Source organism: Sus scrofa, chromosome 9, assembly GCF_054392235.1.
Source record: "Sus scrofa isolate SSC_HxYL_T2T_F1_AM1 chromosome 9, Sscrofa_HxYL_maternal_Yorkshire_Landrace_v2.0, whole genome shotgun sequence".
NCBI lineage: Eukaryota > Metazoa > Chordata > Mammalia > Artiodactyla > Suidae > Sus > Sus scrofa.
The window spans coordinates 28,816,682-28,829,061 of record NC_139391.1 but is presented as its reverse complement, the minus strand read 5'-3'; the positions used below and the strand labels follow the sequence as shown (position 1 = coordinate 28,829,061).

General features: G+C 38.3%; 1 long non-coding RNA gene across 1 annotated transcript in view; it reads right to left on the bottom strand.

Annotated features, from left to right (window-relative positions):
• Positions 1-12,380, bottom strand: part of LOC110255421 (uncharacterized) — a 1,062,594-nt gene that overhangs the window by 692,380 nt on the left and 357,834 nt on the right. The window contains exon 3 of the long non-coding RNA XR_014815065.1: positions 10,927-11,011. This is a non-coding gene — a long non-coding RNA (uncharacterized LOC110255421). The remainder of the gene's footprint in view (positions 1-10,926; positions 11,012-12,380) is intronic.

The following is a 12,380-nucleotide window of genomic DNA, read 5'->3' as shown; positions in this document are numbered from 1 at the left end:
AGGACTAAGTGCTTCAGTCAAGTATGTCTGACAGGGGCTAATATTCAAAATATGCAAAGAATTGATGTAACTCAATATCAAAAAAAAAAAAAAAAAAAACTAGGCAGATGACCTGAACAGACATTCTTCCAAAGAAGACATGGAAATAGCCAACAAGCATATGAAAAGATGCTCAACTTCATTCATCATCAGGGAAATGCAAACTCAAACCACAAGTATGGTATTACCCCACACCTGATAGAATATTATAAAAAACAACATATAACATGTGTTGGCAAGAATGTGGAGAAATGGATACCCTTCAGCACTGTTGGTAGGAACACAAATTGGTACAGCTACTATGAAAAACATGTGGAGTTTCCTCAAAAATTTAAAAATAAAACTACCATGAAATCTAGGATTTTCATTCCTGGGTATTTATCTGAAGAAAACAAAAACACTAATTTGAATGATATATGCACCCTTACGTTCACTGCAGCATTATTTACAATAGCCAAAGTGTGTAAGCAACCTAAGTGCCCATTAATAGATGAATGGATTTATACACACACACACACACATATATACATACACATCCACACATACAAGGTAATAGTACTCAGTCATAAAAAAGAATGAAATCTTGTTATTTGTGACAGCATGGATGGACCTGGAGGGTAACATGCTATGTGAAATAAGTCAGACAGAGGAAGACAAACACTGAATGATTTCACTTATATGTGGAATCTAAAAAACAAAACAAACATAACAAAACAGAAACAGAATCACAGATACAGAGAACAAGCAGATGATTGCCAGAGGGAAAGAGGTTGGAAGGAAGATAGAACTAGGTGAGGGATACTAAGAGTTACAAGCTTCCAGTTATAAATGAGTTATAGGCATGAACTATACAGTGTGGGGAATATAGTCAGTTATTATGTACTATCTTTGTATGGTGACAGATCTTGACTTGTGATCATTTTGAAACATAAAGAAATACTAAATCACTATGTTGTGCACCAGGAATTAACATAGATTGTAGGTCAATTACACTTCAAAAACAAACAGACTCATAAAGACTAGACTTGTGTTTACGAGTTGAGTGAGTGGATGGAGGAGGGAACTGGATGAAGGTAGTCAACATATATAAATGTGCAGTTATAAGATAAATAAGCACTATGGATATAATGTACAAGAAGATAAATATATGCAGACATAGAACCATATACTGGTTAGTGATTTGGAGTATACAGAATATCCTGGAAAATGGTATACATTTTCTCAGGATATCGCTTGCAAACTGGTACCACAGCTGCACTTTCACCAGAATTCTATAAACCAGTAGTTTGAATGGTATAGAATGTGATTAAACCAATGGACCCCATGTTCACGTTCTCATTCCTGTCCTCTAAAAGAGGATAACACGATGGCGGATCAACCATTCCATAAATCCTCAAATAGTATTGCTGGCTCTACCTCCACAGGTATAAAAGGTAAATTCATAAGCAAAATATATGTAATTTCTAGACAAGATCTATTTTTGCCCTTTCTAGGATAGAAGGAGTTCAATGATACCCACATGAAATCAAAGTGACTATTTGGTCTTTTGGAGTAATGGTACCATATTGGACACTCAAAATTGGTCTTTTTGTGGGAAATTTAGTCTAAGCCCTGATTTACAATGGTGAGTGGGAGCCCATATTTTGAGGTACATGCAGAGCTTTCATCCTTGCCCTGATTACAATGTCATTCATTTACAATCTGTGTCAACACCGGGGTAGCCAATGATAGATACTGGCTGGCGTCAATGGACTAAATCGTTTTGTCTATATTTTTAGACCTCTTTTCTTGGTAGATATTCTCTGATGAATGTTAACAGCAATATATATACATATCTTCCCACTTAATTCTCTGTTCAGTAGGTCAATCTTTATGTCTCTTCATCAGACTTTCATAGCTCTAATCTTCTAATTTTTTCACTCCTCTATGCCTCTGATAAACCAGCCAAGCCACTGCCCATTTTCTATAAGTTGTTCCACATGGCCACTTTTTCCCACACCAAATGGCTGGCCAGTTGTCCAGCACTAAAAAAGATCACTGAATCTGGTCACGCAATTATGGAGTCTCAAAGGGAAGAGACTGCTATGTTCCTCACCAAGGAATTCATGGCCAAATACTATGCCATGGAAGGTTCGATAGGTCAGTATTCTGGTCTCAGCTCTCTCTCTGGCTTGTTGCTATATGCCTGGAGTGAATATTCTTCCTTTGTATCATTTTCTAGCCACACTGCTCTACTGTTTCCAGTGATTTTAGATGGAGCTATTGATTGCAAATAGCGGTGAGACTGCTGTTTTGCATTCCACTTTTTATCACTGCCAGAGCCTCCACCAATGGGCCTTCTGTTCTGAGTATCATGAGTATTTCTCTGCTCCCCAGGTTTGTTGATCTAAGAACTGCTGCCTTACCTATCCCAGTGGAAATTCAGATATAGAAATTTCCAGGACCACACATAGGTCTGGTTTACTGATGACTATTCCTGGTTAACTTCTACCAGGATAGAATAGGATACAGCTCTCAGCCACATTAGCCCCTGAGCACTAAGGGATATTTCCCTTGATTTATCTGTTTGTTTCAAAAGCATCTGTTATTTAGCAGAGAATTTCACAGCTGTGCTTTGAGGCTATGCAGTGGTCAACTGCTGTGAACAGGCTCTGACTTGATCACAGGAACATGCCTGCACAGATGAGGCCTAGAGGTGACTGATAAAGCTAGTTTTGCTTCATTGCCATGCTAAGATCTTCACCCAAGGTAGGGATTTGTACTCTATTAAGCACAATTTGTGCCATGTGCAAAGTAACATGGAAGACTGTTTATACCCTCATTGCCCACAGCTACCCATGGAAATCTCCACTCTTTTCCTAGAGCCCTAATGACGTGTCTGATGCTTACTTCTTAAAATTTCTTCATTCTCCTTTCTCATTCCTTGATCAATGTATAATGTTTCTGCTTTCTGCTCTGCTATACCAAACTTGGTTTCATTTGATTAGCACTTGCAACTTTGGGCAAAAACCCACTGAGGGGGCACTGACACCACTGGGTATCAGCAATACAGCTGCCATCCAACCTGAGAAGGATAGCAAAGGATAGTTAGCACAATGGGCATACTTCATGCAATGTGATGGCTATACAGGCCAGGCCATCCCAATAAATGAGCTGTTCTATATCTACTGACTCATGGGTCTGCAGCCAATAGCCTGGCTGCTTGGTCAGGCCACTGGCAAGTCTCAGAACATCAATCTCCCGTGTTAGGATTAGATATTTGTATAAAAACTATCTGTTCTCCTAATAAGCTTTTTGTTACCTGTGTTAATGCTTACTAGGAAGGCTCTTGCGCTGACAAAGATGGAAGACATAACCAACGGCCAGACCGCATTTGTCAGAAAAATGCTAATTGAATTGGCCTTTAACTCAGGACAAGTAGACATGCACCCCATTGCCTCCTGCATCCATGAGAAAGCACCCTATGGAAATTCAAACACCATCCTAGATTGTCCTATACACATAGCCTGCCACTACTGTCCAAAAGAAAACAGCGTGCAAGGTCTGTCCTATATGCCAGAGCAGGGCCAAAGCTAAAAATACTGACCAAGGACAAATCGCTCTGGTTAATGGTCCAGGGAGGCCTTGACAAATAGATTACATAGGATCTGTCATCCCACTTAGAGGGTTCTGTCACCAGCAAAGTCCACTGGGGTGCTTGGGAAAAATAAGATGGAATCTAGGTGATGAGGTCTAACCTCTTCTATTGTGCTTAAGTCTAGTTTCACTAGCCTGTAGGGGGCCATAAGCAGAGGCCTTTCACCTAATACATGGTATTAGAGTTCCCAGCACAGACCCAACTTGGCAGGCTGTGTGGAAAAGAGCTGCTCACAGCACTTGGACAAAGACAACGATGATGGTCCTTGTGCAGAGCTGCTGATTCCAGAACTTCAATCTGGAGCCTTGAGCAACATAACTACATCTGACCCACAGATGAGAACCCTATAAAGCAGCCTCACCACTGGCCTATTTGGGAGAGTATGTACTTTAGAACACGAGCTCACACCTCTCCATTCTTTGATCAAAGAATAAAACTTTCTTCTGTATCTGAACTGAACTTGGTTTCATTCTGCTGATGTGAGTGACACAGGGGGAAGACACTTGTTGGGACTTGACTCAGAGATTCAATAACAGTTCCACTAGATCTTGACTACAGATGACCATTTATCTGGGTTTGGACTTGCTATCCTTATGAATTCCACTTACTTGGACCATAGTGTCCACGTCACACAAGATCATATTTGTATCTTGTTCAGGTTTTCTGAGAACATTGTAACTAAAAATAGCCCCTGAATTGTGACTCATGTTCCCCATTGGTGGGTCCAACAGGCACACAATAGATTCTTCATGTTCCATATTATTCCCAAGCTGTAGAGGTGATTGTGTTAAGACACAATTAAAAGAAGGCTTAGCTGGCTGACGTGAGTGGTAAAGATAATTCTAGCCTAAACTACAAATTTCAAGCCATCAGTCTGGTGTTTCAATGCAGCAATTCCCTAAAAGGCTACTTCTCATTCTTGCCATATGTTTTACCAGGCTGTCTGACCTCGTCCTTCAATTGCACAATCTTGCTTTAATATTATTGACAGCATGGTCTCTGTAGGGAACCCTGCAAGGACCCTCCATCCACTTCTACCACTCCCTGAAGACTCAAATCAATGGGAGATTAGAAGGGCTATTAAACAATGAGGAATGAGAATCAGTAACCACCTTCTTCATTTACCACCTAGGTGCAGAGGATGGATTTTTGCCAAGAAGGACTTTGAAAATAATGCTCATCCATTTGAGGTCTTAATAAAGCATTTTCCTTAAGGTGGCCCTGCTGTCTTGTCCCATGTAGTCCCACGGGATTAATATAAATGTATAGAATAGAACCATTTATTGAACGGAGGATCCAAGCCAGAATATTTGGGTATCTCACCCCAGAAAATGGATTAAGAATGTTATCCTTGCCTTTGGTATAGGAAAGATGCCTACATTACAGTCAATGGGAAGGCCTCCTTGACTGAGAGGATATGAGCTCCTTCAAACCTAAAAGACTGGGTAGAGAAGAGGGAAAAGAAGAAGATATAACATCTCTTCCTTCTCTCTCCTACAGAATACCCTGTGTGACTTCTGTCTTGCTGTATTTGTTGATAAATCTGTTCCAGGCAATTGTCACTGCCCCAAATGTGACAAGCTATTGGATATGTCACTCACTCGATCTCACAAATAAACATTTGAAAGCTGTACCACCGACTACCAGGAAAAGACGTTTCTCTAACCATATAGCTTCTGATAACTCATGTGCTCAAACCTTATTCGTCTGAACTGATGCTTTGCCAAAAATGGACTCTGACACTGTAAAAGCAAAATGCTATCAGAGGTTGCACCTGGCACATCTGAGCAAAGGAGCATAGATCTGCCGTCAAGGCTATTTAGGTCTGGATAGTGGCAGTCTTCTCCCTTCTCCCCACACCTTCACTCTAGTCCTACCCAGACCCTTAAATTCCACTCAAGAATTCTGTCTACAAGGAAGGACTCTTAATTGGTTGATCCCTGTACTAATCAATGAAGAGTCATTCCCTCTCAGCACTGCGTGTGTGTGTATGTGTGTATACACTCTTGGGATTTTATTTTGTTTTCAAACCAGGCCTCACCTCTCTTCTTCCTGCCAATGTAATGTCTGTGCGGGCATTAATAAATCTGTTCCAGGCAATTGTCACTGCCCCGAATGTGACAAGCTATTGGATATGTCACTCACTCGATCTCACAAATAAACATTTGAAAGCTGTACCACCGACTACCAGAATATGCCACAATGTGCTGACTCAGGTGGGAGCTTCAAATCCAGGCAAAGCCCAGTTACTAGAGGGAATTGACAGGTGGCCTTCTGAGGTCTCTGTTCACAGGTAGGCTCATTTGGCTAACCCTACCATCAGGGTCACTTAATTAGAAAGTATTCTGCATGCACTGTCCCTGGCCCTCACTGAGGTCATTAATGTTACTACTTATGCTTTGTAGGCAAAAAACAAAACAAAACAACTCAATTCTGTGACCCAAGTAATGTTAGGTAACTACATAGCCCTCAACTTACTGCTAGCCAGCCAAGGACAGTTCTGTGTGATTTACAATACCTCATTTTCCACCTGGATCAATACAACTGGCAAAGTAGAACTACTGATTATGAGTCTTAAAAAAAAAAAAAATCCTCCTGACTCTCTGAAGTAAGCCCTGATGGTCTATAGGACATCTTTTCATGCCTTGTGAGTTACCGGGGTCTATGGCTCTGTTCACATCTTTAGGTAGGCCTAATTATCCTGCCCCAAGTGATTTTGATCATGGCCCTGGTCCACTAGGAGTAATCAAGTTACTGTCACAGCTCCTTAAAGTCTGACCTATTTGTGCCCATTGTGTGATAACCTATGCTTTTCACTCTAGCCCAGAGAGATCAATGGGTAGAGACTGGCTCCAGCTGAAAATGCGTAATCTTATAGGCCCTATTTTCATGTTTTTCACAAAGAGCACTGAAAAACTGTACATGACCTAAGGGAAAAATCTAGAATATTAGCTGATGTTTACAGGCTCCAAACATATTTCATTTGGGAGTAGAGGGAAACTTATGCTAGGTCATTACTTCTTCAACTAGATTATTATAAAACAAACTCAAAATATTCAAGTTCCAAGAAAACTTTCACACTGTAATTCTGACCTGAGGCTGGTTGACTTTGTCAACAATCTCTGTCTTTATCTCTGTGGCTTCTTGTCCTATTTGCTATACTTGAAGCTTCTCTTCTACCCCTATGTTGAGAGTTGTCTCTGACTTAAACTTCTGACAAAGTTATGCCTCTTGCATAAGAGTGTGAGAAACTCCAGGGATCTGGTCTTCAGTGAAAATGATGAAAATTATTTTAAAAACCTATTATTTGAAATCTCTGAAAATGATTAAAAAAAAAAAGGCAAGTAAAAAAAAAAAAAAACTCTACTAAAACATTAAAAATTATGAGAATGTGGTAGTTGAACCATGACCTGTACCCTCTTTTCCCAGCCTGCTTAGCACTATGGAATCTCCACTGTAGACTGGTGCAGCCAAGAAGCCTGTATCCCGTACTTATTGGAGACTGGAATTTTTATTACTACATAGTATCTCCTTAAATCTATTTAAGGATTTAGGCTTAACATTTAACTTTTTGCTTATCTTCATATAACTCCTCATACCTTATTATTTATAAGCATTTATCTAGTACATCTTTTCTATCATTCTTTTTGATTTTTAAAAATATTTTCTCTTAGGTATATTATAGTAAACAGCATATGTCTTTAAGATGAGAAAATATTCAAGAGATCACCCAGAAGAATGGCTCCCCCCAGATCTGTATACTGTGCTCTGGTTGCTCAAGTAATCTAATCCCTCTGGCTAACATTTTCTAAAATTTCTTAAAATTTTCTGGCCTGGTACCCTGTCTTATTTCTGATCCCATTATAATTTTATTGTAGGAGAATATAAATGCAGGCAGATAAAAATGTATTTACCCTAGATATATCTATATAGATATACAGATATGTAAAGACCTAGTTTCTTTCTTGTTTCCATATGATTTGGAAGAGAAGGTAGAAAAGGGTATGCTTATTCTGTCTCTTGAATACTCTCTCAGCTTTCCCTTTAAATATTATGAACTTACATTCACAGAGAGTGATTCATACAAACTCATTAATTAATAGCTAATAGCAGCAAGAAAACCAAGGCACCAAGTGTTTCATTTCTATCCAGGAGCCCTTTTCACAAGAGTGTGTCTTCAAAACACACATTTTAAAAATTTATAGCACAAAAAGAATTAAGTGAAAACATAATAGTGGTATGAAAGCACTTCTAAATGACTTTTATAAGTAATGCTCAGAATTGAAATGTAGCAATTATTACAGAAGCTCTCCACTTACAAAACTGAAAACAGCCCCTCTTTAATAAAACCAATGTATCAGAAAATCAATATATAGCCTATTGATGTGCTCATTAGAAGTGGAGAGTAAGTTACAAACCTTGATCAACAACTGTTCAATGCAGGATTTCAAGTGGACATCACTGGCCCAGCTCCAGCACACCAATCTATAGGTGTTCTGCCTCTAAATCATCCACAGTGCTCAGACCTTTATTTCTTCCTGAATTAGCTAACCTTTCCTCAGCATTTCATATTATTTTTAATCAAAATTTTCTCTTCTATTTATCTCTAACCTGTTTATTGACCCCAAGTTTATAGGCAAGACACACATATGGCTGAAATTGAAAGCCATGGGAGGCTGCAAAGTTAAATCGTTTTTATTGAGGAGCTCAGAAGATTAACCACATGACCGAGTGATTTATAATAGCATTTATAAGCCAAGGAGTTTCATACCATTGGATACATTTCACGAATACCTTCCAAAGTGAACTCACAAAGGCTGCCTTTTTCTACTAATCATTTTTACTAGTGTTGTTATTGTTAATGGACAAATAAAAGAAAAATTATATTGAGATTAACATGCCAGATTTTGACTCTAAACTTTTTATATCCCAGTGAATGAACACATATTATAAAAATAGATCCAGCTTCAAAGTATAAACAGGGTACACAGTGAATAAATAAATAACTAGAGTAATTTTCCTAAGAAAGATCTAGGATGGGAGTAAAGAGAAAATGACCTTGTGAGACTGGAAAATGTCTTACAAAAGAAGGATGAATATTTTCTCAGGTCAGTCTCCCAAAGCAATCGAAATAAGAGCAAAAATAAACCCATGGGACCTAATCAAACTGAAAAGCTTTTGCACAGCAAAGGAAACCCAAAAGAAAAGATAACTTACAGAATGGGATAAAATGCTTTCAAATGATGCAACGGACAAGGGCATAATCTCTAGAATATATAAGCAACTTATACAACTCAACCACAAAAAAGCCAACAACCCAATGGAAAAATGGGCAAAAGACCTGAATAAACATTTCGCCAAGGACGAGAGACAGATGGCCAACAAGCACATGAAAAATGCTCAACATTACTGATTATTAGAGAAATGAAAATCAAAACCACCATGAGATACCACCTCACACCAGTCAGAATGGACCTCAATAATAAGTCCACAAATAACAAATGTTGGAGGGGGTGTGAAGAAAAGGGAACCCTCCTGCACTGTGGGTGGGAATGTAAGCTGTACAACCACTATGGAGAACAGTATGGAGGTACCTTAGAAAACTCCACATAGAACTACCATGTGACCCAGAAATTCCACTCTTAGGCATATATCCGGACAAAACTTTCCTTAAAAAAGACGTGTGTGCACTGCAACACTATTCACAATAGCCAAGACATGGAAAAAACCCAAATGGCCATCAACAGATGATTGGATTCGGAAGATGTAGTATATATACACAATAGAATACTACTCAGCCATAAAAAAGAGTGAAATAATGCCATTTGCAGCAACGTGGATGGAACTAGAGACTTTCATATTGAGTGAAATAAGTCAGAATGAGAAAGACAAATAACCATATGATATCACTTATACCTGGTATCTATTCTACAGCACAAATGAACCTTTCCACAGAAAAGAAAATCATGGACTTGGAGAAGAGACTTGTGGTTGCAGAGGGGAAGCAGGAGGGAATGGGATGGATAGGGAGCTTGGGGTTAATGGATGCAAACTATTGCTTTTGGAATGGATTAGCAATGAGATCCTGTTGTGTAGTACTGGGAACTATGTCTAGTCACTTATGATGGAGCATGATAATGTGAGAAAACAGAACGTATACATGTATGTGTAACTGGGTCACCATGCTGTACATTAGAAAAAAAATTGTATTGGGGAAATAATTTAAAAAATTAAATTAAATTTAAAATAAAATAAAAAAGGCAAAGTGTCAAGAAAAATATTTGGAAAAAACAAAATAGTATAAAATTAATATAGTCCAGAATAAAATATTTTGAGTTGAGCCTTTTCTCATATTCTACTGATATCTAAAATACCTATATAGAGAAAAAAGAATATACTTTTTCATAAAGTAATATTATAAGTGGTCCTTACTTCCCCATGTCCATTCACAAAAACATGAAACTAATAATAAAGCCAAAGTTACTTTACATATACATATAAAGTAAAAAAGATAAAACCAATGCAAAGTTATTTTCTTTTAAATACTAAAAATGCTGACTTAAGTTTAAAATATACTAATGGAATACAAAGTTCAATCCCCCCCTCTTCCACCCTTCCCAGAAATACATACTCTCCAGTGCAGGGATTGCAAGGTTTGTGCATATTATAGTGCAGGGACAAAACTTCAAGAAATGAAGATCTTGTAGTGTGCAGTGTTTAGAACAAAGTGATTATATTCCCAAGGACAGAGTTCAAGGAAGCCCACTTACTCCTATGAGACATCCTTCTGGGTTCTACAAAGGCTAAAATAGATTTCTATTTTTAATACTGTGAAATATAAAAGGGAAAGGAATAAGAAAAGGCTTTGAACAAAAAAAAAGCATACAGGGAGCTAGGAGGATAGCTCCTAATCCCTCGTTGCTTTCATCCTATCTCCCTAGAGAATGGGAACAATATCAGGTATGTCTCCTTGTAAATGGGTGAACTTGAGACAATGGCATTTGCTTCCCCTCCAGTGACTTCTGAAGGCTGACAATATATTATTCAGTGGGAGGTAGCATAGAAACTTAGTACTGCTCAGGTGGCCACTGAGCCAAGCAGAGGAACAATAACTTAGAGAAGAGGTGAAAGGGTGTATTGTTGCCATGATCCAAATGGTCACAGTTATCCTTCAATCCTTCTTTAATCAAGAGGGTCAAGGTAAAACTGCTAAAAGGAAACATGCATAAAGGTCCATGCCAAAACCATACCCAACATATCCAAGAAGAGTAGTAGGATCTCTTCTACTCACGGGCCACTGCATGGACAGCCTTCATTCCCAACCTGCTGCTCTACCTACAAGCAACGATGAGAAAGAATAACACCCATGAGTATACAGCATCACCATGGAGATATGAAGGGAAGGAAGTGCAAAAAGGGGAGAGGTAGAAATCAAAAGAGTGATTGAAATAATAATTATATCAAACATTTTTACTGACTATTCACCCAAGAGAAATATAACTTTTAATAAGTGGATTAATTGTGGATGTTATTGAGATGGATGAAGATTTCATCAAGAATAGGGGGAAAATTAAGATTCTCACTCTCAGTAAATCTGGGGATTCAGACACTAGAACCAAACTTTATAACTGAACATATCTGCACTGAGAGTCATCATGCAAACAAGACACACATGGTAAAAAAGTACACAGTTGATTGACCTATAATCAAAGTCTCTACTGAGAAATAAAGATCTGATATTGGGCTAAGGGAATTCTGTCTTAGTCTGCCACATTGCTTGCTTCTGAAACTTATTCTTGCTCCCATTGTTGTTGTGTATTTTGGTGTAAGTTGGGTCAGTTGGTTAAGTCTGCTTTCAAGCTCTGTCCTAAAGGGGGCAGAACTAATCAGCTCAGTCTGAGTCACATGTCCACCCCATTGAAGAAAGAGAGCAGGATACTATGGTTGATTGGTTCAAGTAGAACCATTTGAGATGGGAAGAGAACACTCCCCCAAAGAAAAGATACTAGAGGAAAAAAAAAAAAAATGTATGCTTACCACCTAAGTAAAAGAACAAGGCGGCAAAGGTGGAGGAATACATGAAAGAGAAAAGCATTAAGTGGAAAAATCCTGAACTAATAATACCTACTGAGCTTCTTCACAGCCAAAGCAAGAAAGAAAAAATAATAATTGTTTTTGACAACTAAAAAGAGGAGACAGAAACATTAAAAAAAAGAAAAAGAAACAACTAGTAATCTATAGTACTTTTCTCAGAAGTCTTATGTAATGATCCTTTTAAAAAAGGAAAAATAAGTGTTGGAGAGGACAAGGGGAAATTAAACAATTAAAATTATGGGATGCCTTATCTCAGAGAATTGATTAAAAGAAAATCATCTACTATTTAACTTTCTGACAATCTAACACAAAATGTATTCAGAATTAAAGGCCTTTGTGTGATCTCTGTTCTAGTGGTTCCTCAAACCTAGCCACATACCAGAATCACCAGGAATGCTTACTAAAAGCAAAGATTTCAATAGTCTAAATTGAAACCTGAGAAGCTGTACTTAATGATGACTCCAGCCATTCTGATTTTGGTAACCATGCTCGGGAAACATTGCTTTCTATTATCCAGTAGTCTCAAATACTGATTCTCTTAGTCAAGTGTCAGAGAGGACTTTGGACCTTTTCCCATAAGTCCACCCATTTCCCTTGCCCTACTCTCCTT